Source organism: Diplotaxodon limnothrissa, linkage group LG2, assembly GCF_057381915.1.
Source record: "Diplotaxodon limnothrissa isolate DT_005_m linkage group LG2, D_limnothrissa_male_GT1.1, whole genome shotgun sequence".
NCBI classification, from domain to species: Eukaryota; Metazoa; Chordata; class Actinopteri; order Cichliformes; family Cichlidae; genus Diplotaxodon; species Diplotaxodon limnothrissa.
Window position 1 is genome coordinate 34,292,887 of NC_140597.1, and position 15,102 is coordinate 34,307,988.

Sequence of the window (15,102 nt, forward strand, 5' to 3'; positions counted from 1 at the left end):
ATTCACAAAATAAAATGTACCACAATTGCAATTTTATTGATATTTGCAGCATGAACACATGAAAAGGATAAGAAGGAAAACAAATATCTTAACTGTCTCTGTGGCATCAGCTACAAGAAGTGCCAGGCTTGAGCATATAAAAAACTAACTTACTTGATATTATTTTGTATTAAACTGCCTTTCAGATTTATTTACTCATTGACTGAATGTACCCTCTGGCTCTTATCATGTCTTTAAATTAGCCAGATTTCGTGTGCTGTTCCTGTGTCTGACTATCTAATGCTATGACAGAGGCTCACTGAAAAATAGTTATAATGTTTTTATGCTTTTTGTGATGCTTCTGGGACAGTTAAAACACCCTCAGCATTTCTGGTGGAATAACCAGCATTATCGTGTGATTGCTTCAGCAGCTTCATCGGAACCAGAACGCAATGCAACTGAACCATGTGTGTGTGACACTACGGAAGGTTAAGTGTTCAAAAATATGTTGCTAAAGACTCTGCTACCTTAAGTTAACCTCAAGTAACTCAATGGCATTGACAGCAAGTAAAATGGACATTTTATGTTTGTGGAGAAAATGTTTTACTTCTTTTCATCATGTTATCCAGTGTCAGCAATACTCACTGTGCCTCTTCAGTTTTACTAATGTACTTCAAGTAACAGTTTAAGTATTCAGAATTCAATAGTTTAGTGCTTCTGCAACCAGCAAGACTGATGAGGATGCTATGCAGATAGGCCTATGCAGACCAGAAGTATCCCTCATGTCTCTTAAACTAAAAAGTGGTGATTCATTTTGTTTTGTTTTTTTCAAGAGAATACCAAAGGGACTTGAGCTAAATTCTGTCCTGTCAAAGTTGGTTGCCTGTCCAAGTCATATATCAAGTCATTTGATCATTGGTTGTTCTTGTTTTGCTCTGTCAAATTCTTTTTGGGGATGTTGGCTTTGACCAAGTTTTAGGTTATTTCACCATTTTATTACCTCTCATATTATAAGAGGTTACTTTCCCTTTTGCTCTTTTTATGTTTTTTGTTGACTTTAAACCTTTAAAGTGACTCACTACTGCCCCCTAGTAGTACAGACAGTATTATTATTATTATTGTCTTTTTCCTTTGATGGTCCCACAACATCTCATTGCCATTTCATTAATCTTTCTTGAACATTCTTGTGCTTAACTAATGTTTAACAGTACACAAATGTTTAACACATAGTATACTCACCAAGCAAACCACAAACATTGCTGTAACAATGAACCGGCTTTGTACTTCAGTACCTACAAACCATAGATTTTCATTTGGATTACCCAGGCCAGCTGAAACTAGTTAAGTCCAAAGGTGTAAGCAGTGGGATTTAAATCTTGACCTTCACAAGTGAAGCTGAAATACAGTGTTATGTAATGTATTTTTCTTTACACACTAGATCCTGGCTTTGAATCTTCCAGACTTTTATAGACCATTAAAAAGACAGCCTAATAACAATCCAATTCACATTTAACAAATCAAATAACTACCCAACTCAAAAACAAACATAATATGAAGCCTTACTGTGAAACGATTGCCTTTTTTTCATCATTACCATTACTTTACTGTGTTGAGGACCTTTTGTACCCAATTGCTTACTAATATAGTATATATTATACAACACACACACACACACACACACACACACACACACACACACACACACACATATATATATATATATATATATATATATATATATATATATATATATATATATACATATATACATATATATATATATATATATACATGCATTTCTGAACTATACAGAACTGTACTGAAAGAAAATGGGTTTTGCTCCATTCTGCAACATTTTTGCTAATGGTCTGCACTTTAAGCCTATATATAACTATAGACCTAACATAGCACTAAAACAACTGGGTAGATTACATTTTAATATATATTAATTCTAATGTAGGGAAAATTCAATCATTTTAATGTGTTTTCAATAGTTTTGTAACAAAATGGCATTTTGGGCCAGAGGACTGAAGACTTGTTGATAATAAGGAAATATAAAAGGTCAATGAAATTCTTTTAAAAAGCTATTACTTCTTCTATAACGTACCTACTCATATCAGTTATATCAGACTGTCATTATTAATTATTAATGCATTTAGCTTTTTAAAGTACATATCTCTAATATTCAAAGAACATTAAATATTCTTCAGCTTTATTTAATCATCTATTTGTATGCCTAAAGATGTCTACATAAGAACTAAAGCAAAGGTCGTCAAAAGCTATCAAATAAAAATACAGACTGGTATTCAGAAAATGTCTCTTTCATTGAACGAACATCTGGTTCAGTCTTAGTAGCATTTTTGTGTGTTTTTGGGCTTTCATCTAAGCTGTTCATAAGATTATAATTGATTGCTTAGATTCATTTTTGCTACTTACTGCTGGTAATTATCATGATTATCACTATTAGAAATAAAATGCTATTCTTCTCTATGTGATTTATAATTAATAAAAGCACCTGTCAGGTTCAGCTGTGTGGCAGGCAAAGTAGGACCCAATGGCAGGACTCTGTAGCAGGATTGTAATGCTGATTCTCAAAAATACAAAAAACTCAGTGAGGAGAAAACTAGGGACAGTGAACACGAAACTAGGAAACTTGGAGATTACAAGGGAAACAAACAGGGGAGGACACATGAGGAAGACACGGCGATGGACATAGGGAGACTGAGGCTGTGTCCAAATTCAGAGTCTGCATCCTTTGAAGAGCCGGGTCTTTGACCAAAAGTGGCCTGTAAGCCAGAAGTGAATGGCTCTGAAATTAGACAGTCTCGCCTTCGATCTATTCCCGCCCTTACCACAGCTGTTTTGTACCTCAGACTCAGAGATAATCATATCCAGGTAAAACAATTTTGTTCAATCTACAAGCTATAAAGAATTACACGTTAACTTTAGCTAGTTTCATGGATAATTTCAGCGACCGAATGACTGGCGATCACCCGTACACATTTACTATAGTACATGAACTAGTATATAACATATATATATATATATATATATATATATATATATATATATATATATATATACTGCAAGACCAGACTGACCAACCTGTGCACTGCCTGGATTGATTACAAGAAGGCCTATGACTCAATGCCCCACAGCTGGATACTGGAATGCCTAGAATTGTACAAGATCAATGGGACCCTAAGAGCCTTCATCAGGAACTCAATGGGGATGTGGCGTACAACACTAGAGGCCAACTCCAAGCCCATAGCACAAGTCACCATCAAGTGCGGGATCTACCAAGGAGATGCTCTGTCCCCACTGCTGTTCTGCATAGGCCTGAACCCCCTCAGTGAGATCATTAACAAGACTGGCTACGGATACCGACTACGGAACGGAGCAGTTGTCAGCCACCTCCTGTACATGGATGACATCAAGCTGTATGCCAAGAGTGAACGAGACATCGATTCACTGATCCACACTACCAGGCTATACAGCAATGACATTGGAATGTCGTTCGGACTGGAGAAGTGTAGTCGGATGGTATCAAAGAGAGGGAAGGTAGTCAGAACTGAGGGGATTGAACTACCAGAAGGCAACATTGCAGACATAGAGGACAGTTACAAGTACCTGGGGATCCCGCAGGCAAATGGGAACCATGAAGAGGCCGCTAGAAAGGCTGCAACCACCAAGTACCTGCAGAGGGTCAGGCAAGTCCTGAGGAGTCAGCTGAATGGTAAGAACAAGATCCGGGCCATCAACACGTACGCCCTGCCCGTGATCAGGTACCCTGCTGGGGTAATAGGCTGGCCAAAGGAGGAGATAGAAGCCACTGACATAAAGACAAGAAAGCTCCTTACCATGCATGGAGGGTTTCACCCCAAGTCCAGCACCCTGAGGCTGTACGCTAAGCGGAAGGAAGGGGGCCGGGGACTGGTGAGTGTCAGCACCACAGTCCAGGATGAGACAACGAACATCCAAGAATACATTGGGAAGATGGCCCCAACTGACCGAGTGCTCAGTGAATACCTCAGGCAGCAGAAACCCAAGAAAGAGGAGGGAAACGAGGAACCATCATGGAAGGACAGGCCCCTGCACGGTATGTACCACCGGCAGATAGAGGAGGTGGCTGATATCCAGAAATCCTACCAGTGGCTGGACAAAGCTGGACTGAAAGACAGCACAGAGGCACTAATCATGGCAGCACAAGAACAAGCTCTGAGTACAAGATCCATAGAGGCTGGGGTCTATCACACCAGGCAAGACCCCAGGTGCAGGCTGTGTAAAGATGCCCCAGAGACAATCCAGCACATAACAGCAGGGTGCAAGATGCTAGCAGGCAAGGCATACATGGAACGCCATAACCAAGTGGCCGGCATAGTGTACAGGAACATCTGTGCCGAGTATAACCTGGAAGTCCCGAGGTCAAAATGGGAGATGCCCCCAAGGGTGGTGAAGAATGACCGAGCTAAGATCCTGTGGGACTTCCAGATACAGACGGACAAAATGGTGGTGGCTAACCAACCGGACATAGTGGTGGTAGACAAACAGAAGAAGACGGCCGTAGTGATCGATGTAGCGGTTCCGAATGACAGCAATATCAGGAAGAAGGAACACGAGAAGCTGGAGAAATACCAAGGGCTCAGAGAAGAGCTCGAGAGGATGTGGAGGGTGAAGGTAACGGTGGTCCCCGTGGTAATCGGAGCACTAGGTGCGGTGACTCCCAAGCTAGGCGAGTGGCTCCAGCAGATCCCGGGAACAACATCGGAGATCTCTGTCCAGAAGAGCGCAGTCCTGGGAACAGCTAAGATACTGCGCAGGACCCTCAAGCTCCCAGGCCTCTGGTAGAGGACCCGAGCTTGAAGGATAAACCGCCCGCAGGGGCGTGCTGGGTGTTTTTATATATATATATATGTGTATATATGGCACAAATTGCATCTTGCCAATATCTGCTTTACCAGCTGATTGCACGACTCAGTACACCTGGCCTGCTGAGGAAAAGCTCTGGCTTGTTGGTCCAGTGGCCCTAATCCTCTTCCATACAAATGTGATCCCCTTAAACTGTTATCGATTCTGTAACTATTTAGCTAACATAAGCTAATCTAAGTCTATTATCCGCAACCAGCTAACCAACCAACCACATGATGTCACATTCCATACTGATAGAAGATGGCGCTAAACATGTTTTTTAAACTTTAACTTTAAGCACTCTTTTCTTAAGTCCAGTTTCATAGACAGAGTTACATCTATGTTAGTTTTTGAGAGCAGGGATCCATGATGTAAATTAGTGTTTATATATGTAGGTTTCATGTCCCCTTTAAGTAGTCTACTTGTGCTGTTTAGCTTAATTTGATATACATCTGTCTATGAAACAGTTTTTGATTTGTCGCTACCATGCTATTTGTTAGAAAAAAGGTAATATTTGGTGTCTGGCAAACCGTGAGCTCATTGCCTGTAGTTGCATGGTGAGGTTTTAAAAACTGAGCTGCACATGAATAGTGTTAATAAAAAGCCAGGGATGCTGACAAGGAGGGGGAACCAGTCTGTCACAGTGCTAACAATCACACCTTTGGGCAATTTAGAATAACCAATTAACCTACCCCCAATATCTGCATGTCTTTGGATTGTGGGAGGAAACCAAGTTACCTAGAGAGAACCCACACAAACATGGAAAAACGAACTCCACACAGAAACTCCTGGACAGGCTGTGGATTTTAACAAAGGACCTTGTTGAAGTGAGGTAACAGCGTTAACCACTGGACCACAAAGCTTGTTTATTGTGAAAAGCAAATAAAATCCAAAGCATTACAACACATTAAAAAAAAATACAGCCTTAATGAATGCAGTAGGAGTTATGTATCACTGTGTACCACTGGGAATTATTATTGAATAACCTATTATTAAAAGTCAGGGATTCTCATGGCAAGTCCCATAGTCGACCTGTCCAGGGTGTACGGGGGGGGGGGGGGGGGGGGGGGGGGGGGGCTGGAGCCTATCCCAGCTGTCTTAGGGCGAGAGGCAGGGTACAACCTGGAGAGACAGCCAATCATTCACACTCACATTCACGTCTATGGGCACTTTAAATTTAGAATCACCAATAAGCCTAACCCCCACTGTATCCCACTGAAATGCGTTAGATACCTTTTTTTGTCTTTTTTTTGTTTTTGAAATGAAAAACGTATCGTCAGATGACGTATTTATAGCACATTTAAACAACAGAAGGTGACCCAAAGTCCTTTAAAGACAGGCAAATTTACATTTCAGGTCTCTAAAAAACACAGTATCAATATACAAGAAAGCTAAAGTGTCTTAACATATTATTGTGAGTAAAAAACACATTGTGGGTACAGTGTTCCCACCTTCATCACGGGAGTTACGTTCTAAAAGTAACCCGTGATAGGTAAAATCCGTGAAGTAGTCAGCTTTATTTTTTTTTACAATTATTATGGATGTTTTAATCAGAATCAGAATCAGAATTCTTTATTGATCCCTGGGGGAAATTATTTTTTGTTACAGTGCTCCATTTTAAACCAACATTAAGACAAGACAGACAATACGCTAACTAAGAATAAGGCTGTAAAACACCCATAATACACACTTTATACACTCTTCTCAGACAGGCATGAATATTTTCTCACTTTTCTCTCTTGTTTAAGTCCAGTATTGTAGAATGAAACCAAAGATCAAACTCTGGTTTCAAGTCCAGAACATGAGCAGCTGCCAGAGAATTCAACATTATTGAATCAATGGCATGGAAGTAGAGGAAGCAAGAAGAATGAGTAAACTTTGACTTATCTGACTGTTTCGCTTAATGCGCCTTGTAATCCGATGTGCCTTATGGTCTGAAAAATACAGTAACTTCTACCTTCCTTTAGCCTGTCAGGAAGTCCAACTTTTTGTGCGATGGTTAGCATCCTCTGCCTTTTGTGTGCTACCACAGGTGCCTTTGATGGTGCAAAATGTTTCGTCTACATTGTTGTGTTTGTTGGGGAGAAAACTTACAAACATACAGTACAGCACTTCAGAGTCACACTGCGAGCGATTGAAGATTTATGTAAATTTGACAAGCTGACCGCATTCTGTACTGTACAGGAGACGCAGCACGAAGGAGATTGATTGACAATGGTCTACATTCGATCAGGATGCAGAACACAAAAGTAAGCATGCAAAATTGCACACACAAAAAAATAAGTGAAACAGCGAGGCTCCGAAAGGTGAACCGCGTTATAGCAAGGGACCATTGTAGTTGACCATATCACAACACTGTTGTGTTGGTGTTTATTAAAATGTGTTCAGAATATGGCAAATGTACGATGATTCAGCTAATAAATCATGACACACTGCTCTCCCCTACATAAGCTCCCTATATAGGTTAAAAGTGTTGGTATTGGTATCGGTAATACTGCTCTTAATCTACTTGGTATCGGATCGATACCAAAATTTGAAGTATCACACACCACTAGTGGATTCTACTTACGCAACAAGACAGCTGCTATGGGAGAGACACTGCTCTTTAAGATGTAGTGCTAAGTAATATATCCTATGTATCCTACTGTGTAGGTTTCGGAAAGACATATTAACTGACAGTAAGGTACGTATAAGCGAGTAATTTGTATATTAATTTCAAAACAATCATTAAATAAGTAGTAATACCACTTAAAGTTGCACGCTAAACAAACAAAGGACATTTAGATTAAAAAAAAAAAAAACAAGTTCAATTAATCTTTTGTGAATACTGATCCCTGGAAACAGTGTTTTGTACAACCCCAAGTTGGCATTTTTAAAATCAAATTAACTCTGTTAAAATGAAAACCTGTCATTTCATTTTTCATTAGTTTTCCTGAAATAGCCTTAAATACAAAATTTTGGGGTGTGTGGGTTCAAAAGAAAAACATAAATTATGACCACTTATACCTAGATGTCATTTTGACCCCCATGGAAATGAATGCAAGAGCACTACTGCCAGATGCTGGTTTGCCTAGCAGATTGTTAACAATTGTTTGCATACATTTGACATTTAACATGACAGCTTTATATGACTGACAAAAAAAATATAGTAAGGACTATAGTTATATAGAAGATGAATAATTACTGCAGAGATGAGTGGGTCATGGATGGGACCTTGAGCCAGGGCACCGTGTGTGACCAAACACGTGGAGAACCGGGTAGGGATCCATAGCTGGACGTCCAATAATGAGAAGTAATCTGAGCAAATAAGGAGTGAAATGGAGGCTCAAGGTGACCAAGCTAGGTAGCAATATCATTAGCTGATAACTCCAAAGTTTCAAATGTGCTGTCTACTGTATACAGTCATATCAAAATAGCAAATACTTCAAAATAGTAGTTCAGTAACCACTAATACTTCATACACAGTTTATAAATCTGAATTTATCTTTTGATCTTGCCTGCTTGACATGCACTTCTGTAAGTGTACTGCAAAATAATTACCCCAATTTGTTGTTTTGGTAGGGCATCTTAAATGGGTTTTCTATATATTTGCAGATTTTTTGTAATCATTCTAAAGATACACCACATCAATTCTAATGATCATCAGAAAAGAAAGGAAAAGAGGTAGAAACATGTAAAGATACATTAAAGATCCAGACAGACACCCATGCACTTGCAGTCATTTCCACCATGCACAATCCTACCTCACAATAGCCATTTCAGTCGTCTGTGTTGACACTAATAGAGTTGATTTCCCATGGCAGCATGGTCCATCTATTGCCACAAACATTGGCAGGGCTGCAGTCACATCGTGTTGACACAGAATACAATCACTTCTGCTTGTCTGCATCGTTCCTGTAGCACAAAAAAGGACTAAAGCATGTCCACTGGGATGTAACGCATCATCTTTGAGATTCAACGTTAACCTCATTTTGTCATTAGTACCGAGAAAGATTCATCTGCACAGAAAACAGAGAAGAAAGCAGTTTTGTAATCAAAGACTTTGCCTTGCCAAATGCACACATGCTCTCACGTATATCAACAGATTGAAGAAGAGTAGGGGGTGCAATATCAATTCCCTCAGGGAAAGTTTTTAAAGACTTGGCTGGTGAATGTTCTTGAACCTGTGACACAACCCAAACAACAACCTAAAAATTATATTAAAAAATATCAGCAAGGCAAAAACAGATACATAGAAAACTATTCTAATGTAATGACTTTCTTCATTATTTCTATATATAAGAATATATCCTGAGTCCTGGGTTTAGTATGTATGCATTTAGATATCCTTTAACACCTGGACACCAGTGTTGATTTTGTAACATCCAGATTGTAATTATACTTCAAACTTAAGTGTTTACATGCTTCTTTGTCTTTGCTGTACTGCACCACATGATTTGTGGCTGCATTTTTGTGTGAAAATGTGAGAAACAGAAATAATAATGACATTAAGACAAACACTTACTTTTTCATCTGTTACTATATAGCCATACACACTGATAGCTTTACAAGCTTGTGTTTTTCCAACACAGCAAAATATGTAAGTTTATATTGGTATTCTTTTAAATGAAGGTTTTTCTTGTAAACAGTTTTGGAAGACATGCTGGCTAGATAATTGAAACAAGAGTAGGCATAGTATTTCATTTTTACATTGAACCTATTTGTTCAACCAAAAATATACGAAACGATTTCTATAGTGGGTGACTGCTAACAGTATTAGATCAGAACATTGCTACTGCTGTAAATATCCATGGTACTAAAATTGTACCGAGAGATAAGATGAATGCTTTTTACTTACACGGCATGTAAATTAACTTGGTTGCATAAAGTCCATGAACGTGCATTGACAAATATAGATGTTTGCACTTATCTGAAAAACTGCATGAGCCGTAGTCACAATGATCTACAACCACTTACTTGTCTGCTACACATGCTAATGTGAATAAATGACAAAGCAGCACGTTTGGCTGCACACAATTGTCCAAGAGTCATGAGGCTAATCAACCACTGTATACCAGAGCCAGACGAGACTGAGTTTCTATCCATTTTCCAACACCAGGTAACATATCTAGTTAAAACAGTTCCAGTACATTCACATTTCACTTATGTTTTGTGTCGCACTAAATCAGATATCTCTTATTAATTACGTTGTTTTAAAAAAGAATCTATTTCTTAAATCCAAGTTGTACATGTTTCTTAGAAATGAATGGAAGTCTTAAAAGTATTGTGTAGTATGGAGTTAGCAGAGCAAAAAGCACAAATATAAACACTTCAAATCATACCGATACATCATTGCAAACTCAAAGGCCAAACAACAAGACTTTTTTTAATTGTATAAAGTATGTCATTGAAATCTGGTCGCTTTACCTCAACTGGTGTTTTACTAGATATACATGTAATTCCTTTTATTTTCTTAGTTCTGTGCTCTTAGTTGCCTAGGTGTTATCGCTATATCAAGATAACTCAAGAATGAAGCAATGTGGTAGTATAAAATTAATACCATAGATGTATCTACCGAAAATCTCAGATGAGTTTGAATCTCACTGACCTCGACCTGAAGGTCAAGGTCAGAGGTCAAATTTTGTGAAACCCTTGTTAATGTGATAACTCAAGAAGGAAGTCACCTAGGATTTTGAAATTGATACCACAGGTGCATCTACTAAAAATCTTGGACAAGTTTAACTCTGAGTACCTTGACCTCAAGGTCAGAGATCAAATTTTATTAAAATGTGACAACTTGAGAAGACGGTGACATAGGATTTGACACCATAGGTGTGTCTACTAAGAGGATGAGGAGTACCACTGGCCACCGTGACTATTTTTAAGCAATCCAGTCATCCATCCATCCATCTTCATCCGCTTTGTCCGGGGCCGGGTCGCGGGGGCAGCAGCCTAAGCAAAGAGGCCCAGACCTCCCTCTCCCCAGCCACCTCCTCCAGCTTATCCGGGGGAATACCAAGGCGTTCCCAGGCCAGCCGAGAGATATAATCTCTCCAGCGTGTCCTGGGTCTGCCCCGGGGCCTCCTCCCGGTGGGACATGCCTGGAACACCTCACCCAGGAGGCGCCCAGGGGGCATCCTTGTCAGATGCCCGAACCACCTCAGCTGGCTCCTTTCGATGTGGAGGAGCAGCGGCTCTACTCTGAGCCCCTCCCGGATGGCCGAACTTCTCACCCTATCTCTAAGGGAGAGGCCAGCCACCCTTCGGAGGAAGCTCATTTCTGCCGCTTGTATCCGCGATCTCGTTCTTTCGGTCACTACCCACAGCTCGTGGCCATAGGTGAGGGTAGGGACGTAGGTCGACCGGTAAATTGAGAGCTTCGCTTTTACACTCAGCTCCCTCTTCACCACGACGGACCGGTGCAGCGTCCGCATTACTGCAGCTGCAGCCCCAATCCGTCTGTCGATCTCCGGCTCCCTTCTCCCATCACTCGCGAACAAGACCCCGAGATACTTGAACTCCTCCACTTGGGGCAGGAACTCATCCCCGACCCGGAGTGGGCACTCCACCCTTTTCCGGCTGAGAACCATGGCCTCAGATTTGGAGGTGCTGATCCTCATTCCCGCTGCTTCACACTCGGCTGCGAACCGTTCCAGTGCGAGCTGGAGGCCCTCACCCGATGAAGCCAACAGAACCACATCATCTGCAAAAATCAGAGATGAGATTCTGAGGCCACCAAAGCGAAAGCCCTCCGCCACTTGGCTGCGCCTAGAAATCCTGTCCATAAAAATTATGAACAGAACCGGAGACAAAGGGCAGCCCTGGCGGAGCCCATCACCCACCGGGAACGAGTCCGACTTATTGCCGGCAATGCGAACCAAGCTCTTGCAACGGTTGTATAGGGATCGAATGGCCCGTAGCAATGGGCCAGACACCCCATATTCCCGCAACACCTCCCACAGGACACCCCGAGGGACACGGTCGAATGCCTTCTCCAAGTCCACAAAACACATGTAGACTGGTTGGGCAAACTCCCATGCACCCTCAAGTATCCTGGAGAGGATAAAGAGCTGGTCCAGTGTTCCGCGACCAGGACGAAAACCGCATTGTTCCTCCTGTATCCGAGGTTCGACTAACGGACGAACTCTCCTTTCCAGCACCCTGGCATAGACTTTCCCAGGGAGGCTGAGGAGTGTGATCCCCCTGTAGTTGGAACACACCCTCCGGTTCCCTTTCTTAAAGATGGGGACCACCACCCCGGTCTGCCAGTCCACAGGTACTGCCCCTGATCTCCACGCAACATTGCAGAGGCGTGTCAACCAGGACAGCCCTACAACGTCCAGAGCCTTCAGGAACTCGGGGCGGACCTCATCAACACCAGGGGCTCTGCCACCAAGGAGTTGTTTAACTGCCTCAGTGACCTCGCCCCCGGAAATTGGCGGGTCATTCCCCTCATCCCCAGACTCTGCTTCCTCCTCGGAAGATGTGTCAGTGGGATTAAGGAGGTCCTCGAAGTATTCCTTCCACCGCCTGACAATTTTCTCAGTCGACGTCAGCAGCGCTCCGCCAGCACTATACACAGTGCAGGTAGAGCACCGCTTTCCCCTCCTGAGACGTCTGACGGTTTGCCAGAATCTCTTCGAGGCAGTCCGAAAGTCTTTTTCCATGGCCTCTCCGAACTCCTCCCACACCCGAGTTTTTGCTTCAGCCACTGCCCGAGCCGCATTCCGCTTGGCCTGTCGATACCTGTCGGCTGCCTCCGGAGTCCCACAGGCTAACCAAGCCCGATAGGACTCCTTCTTCAGCCTAGTGGCTCCCTTCACCTCTGGTGTCCACCATTTGGTTCGGGGATTACCACCACGGCAGGCACCAACCACCTTGCGGCCGCAGCTCAATGCAGCAGCTTCGGCAATGGAGACGCTGAACATGGTCCATTCGGACTCAATGTCCCCAGTCTCCCTCGGAATGCTGTTGAAGCTCTGCCGGAGGTGTGCGTTCAAGATCTCGCGGACTGGGGCCTCTGCTAGACGTTCCCAGCACACCCTCACTACACGTTTAGGTGCACCAGGTCTGTCCAGCGTCTTCCCCCGCCACCTGATCCAACTCACCACCAGGTGGTGATCAGTTGACAGCTCAGCCCCTCTCTTTACCCGAGTGTCCAGAACATATGGTCGCAGATCTGCTGATACGATTACAAAATCGATCATCGACCTACGGCCTAGAGCGTCCTGGTGCCACGTGCACTTATGGACACTCTTATGTTCGAACAGGGTGTTCGTTATGGCCAAACTGTGATTAGCACAGAAGTCCAATAACAGAGCACCGCTCGGGTTCAGATCAGGGAGGCCGTTCCTCCCAATCACGCCCCTCCAGGTCTCGCTGTCGTTACCCACGTGAGCATTGAAGTCTCCCAGCAGGACAACAGAGTCTCCAGGTGGAGCACCCTCCAGCACCCCCCCCAGGGACTCTAAGAAGGCTGGGTACTCTGAACTGCCACTCGGCGCATAAGCGCAGATGACAGTCAGGACCCGTTCTCCGACCCTAAGGCGCAGGGAACAAACCCTCTCGTCCACCGGGAAAAACCCCAACGTACCGGCAGCAAGCCGAGGGGATATTAGGATGCCCACCCCAGCCCGCCGCCTCTCACCAGGGGCAACTCCAGACTGAGACAGAGTCCAGCCCCTCTCCAGGAGACTGGTTCCAGAGCCCAAGCCATGTGTAGAGGTGAGCCCGACTATATCTAGCCGGTACCTCTCAACCTCCCGCACTAACTCAGGCTCCTTCCCCACCAGAGAGGTGACATTCCATGTCCCTATTGCCAGTCTTGGCAGCCGGGGGTCAGTCCGCCAGGGCCTCCACTCCTGGCCGCCACCCGGCACACAATGCACCCGACCCCTATGGCGCCTCCTGCGGGTGGTGGGCCTGCGGGAGGATGGGCCCATGTCTCCTCTTCGGGCTGTGCCCGGCCGGGCCCCATGGACTAAGGCCCGGCCACCAGACGCTCGCCCTCGGGCACCCTCCCCGGGCCTGGCTCCAGGGCGAGGCCCCGGTGACCCTATCCCGGGCAGGGTAAACTGTTCCCTCGGTGTCCTTTTCATAAGGGTCTTATGAATCGCTCTTTGTCTGGTCCCTCACCCAGGGCCAATTTGCCATGGGAGACCCTACCAGGGGGCAAAAGCCCCCAGACAACATAGCCCCTCGGATCCCTGTGACACACAAACCCCTCCACCACGATAAGGTAGCGATTCAAGGAGGAGCAATCCAGTCATGCCTAAATAATTGTGTCAACTACACATGCATCCCAGGCAGAGCTCAAGTCGACTACAATAAATAGAAAAGGCATAACTACTCAGTTGTCAGATCTCCATTTGTTTGTCCATATCCGCAGTGGAATATGACACAGCCTTTACTGTACTTAAGTAAAAGTTTAACACATTCTATGTTTACTTCATACAATTTAACACATTTATCTCTATTTTCAAAATGTGCTTTAGGTTTAACGCATTTCTGGAAAAATGTTATTGGCTGTCACTGCACACCTTATAGACTTTCTTTGTCCATATAACTATAATTATATAATAATTATACAGACTGCACGAAAGGCTTGAAAGGCTCCTCCAAATCAGCTCTACAAGGACTGACAGCAGCCCATTCATTCATTTATATTACTTACACTGGAGGGGGGCATAGTGCAACTAAGGTTGAGGGGGGTGTAATTAATGTGGCAAGAAAATACACAGAGGGACAAAAGTAGGAAGGGAAAGATTCAAGTAAAATGAATATTTTACTAATAAATATCTACTTTGACTCTGAACCACTAATCGCTGAAAAGCATGATATTATATATCTATTTAATTCTTTTTCTTAATTATTACTATTCAATAATTTGAAATTAAAGCTGATGATGCTTAGATTCATTCACTGAATTCCACCTATGGTCTAATATATTGACGGCGTAAACAGCATACTGTCAGGACAGATGATGGAAATCAGACAGGTAACTTAACAAGAAACATCTGCTTCTATCTTAATGAACTGACTTGTATAAATCCACAAAGAGCAGTAAACCTCAGAGCAGCAGCAGTATAGGTCAGTTGATCACATAGCATACAAAGAAAATCTACTGGAGTTCATAAAATAAATTATTGTGTGTTGTGCGATTCTGAAATGAGTCAACTTATCTCATGTATCAGTGTAGGTGTGCAAAGTCATACAGCTACAATGTAGGCAACAACA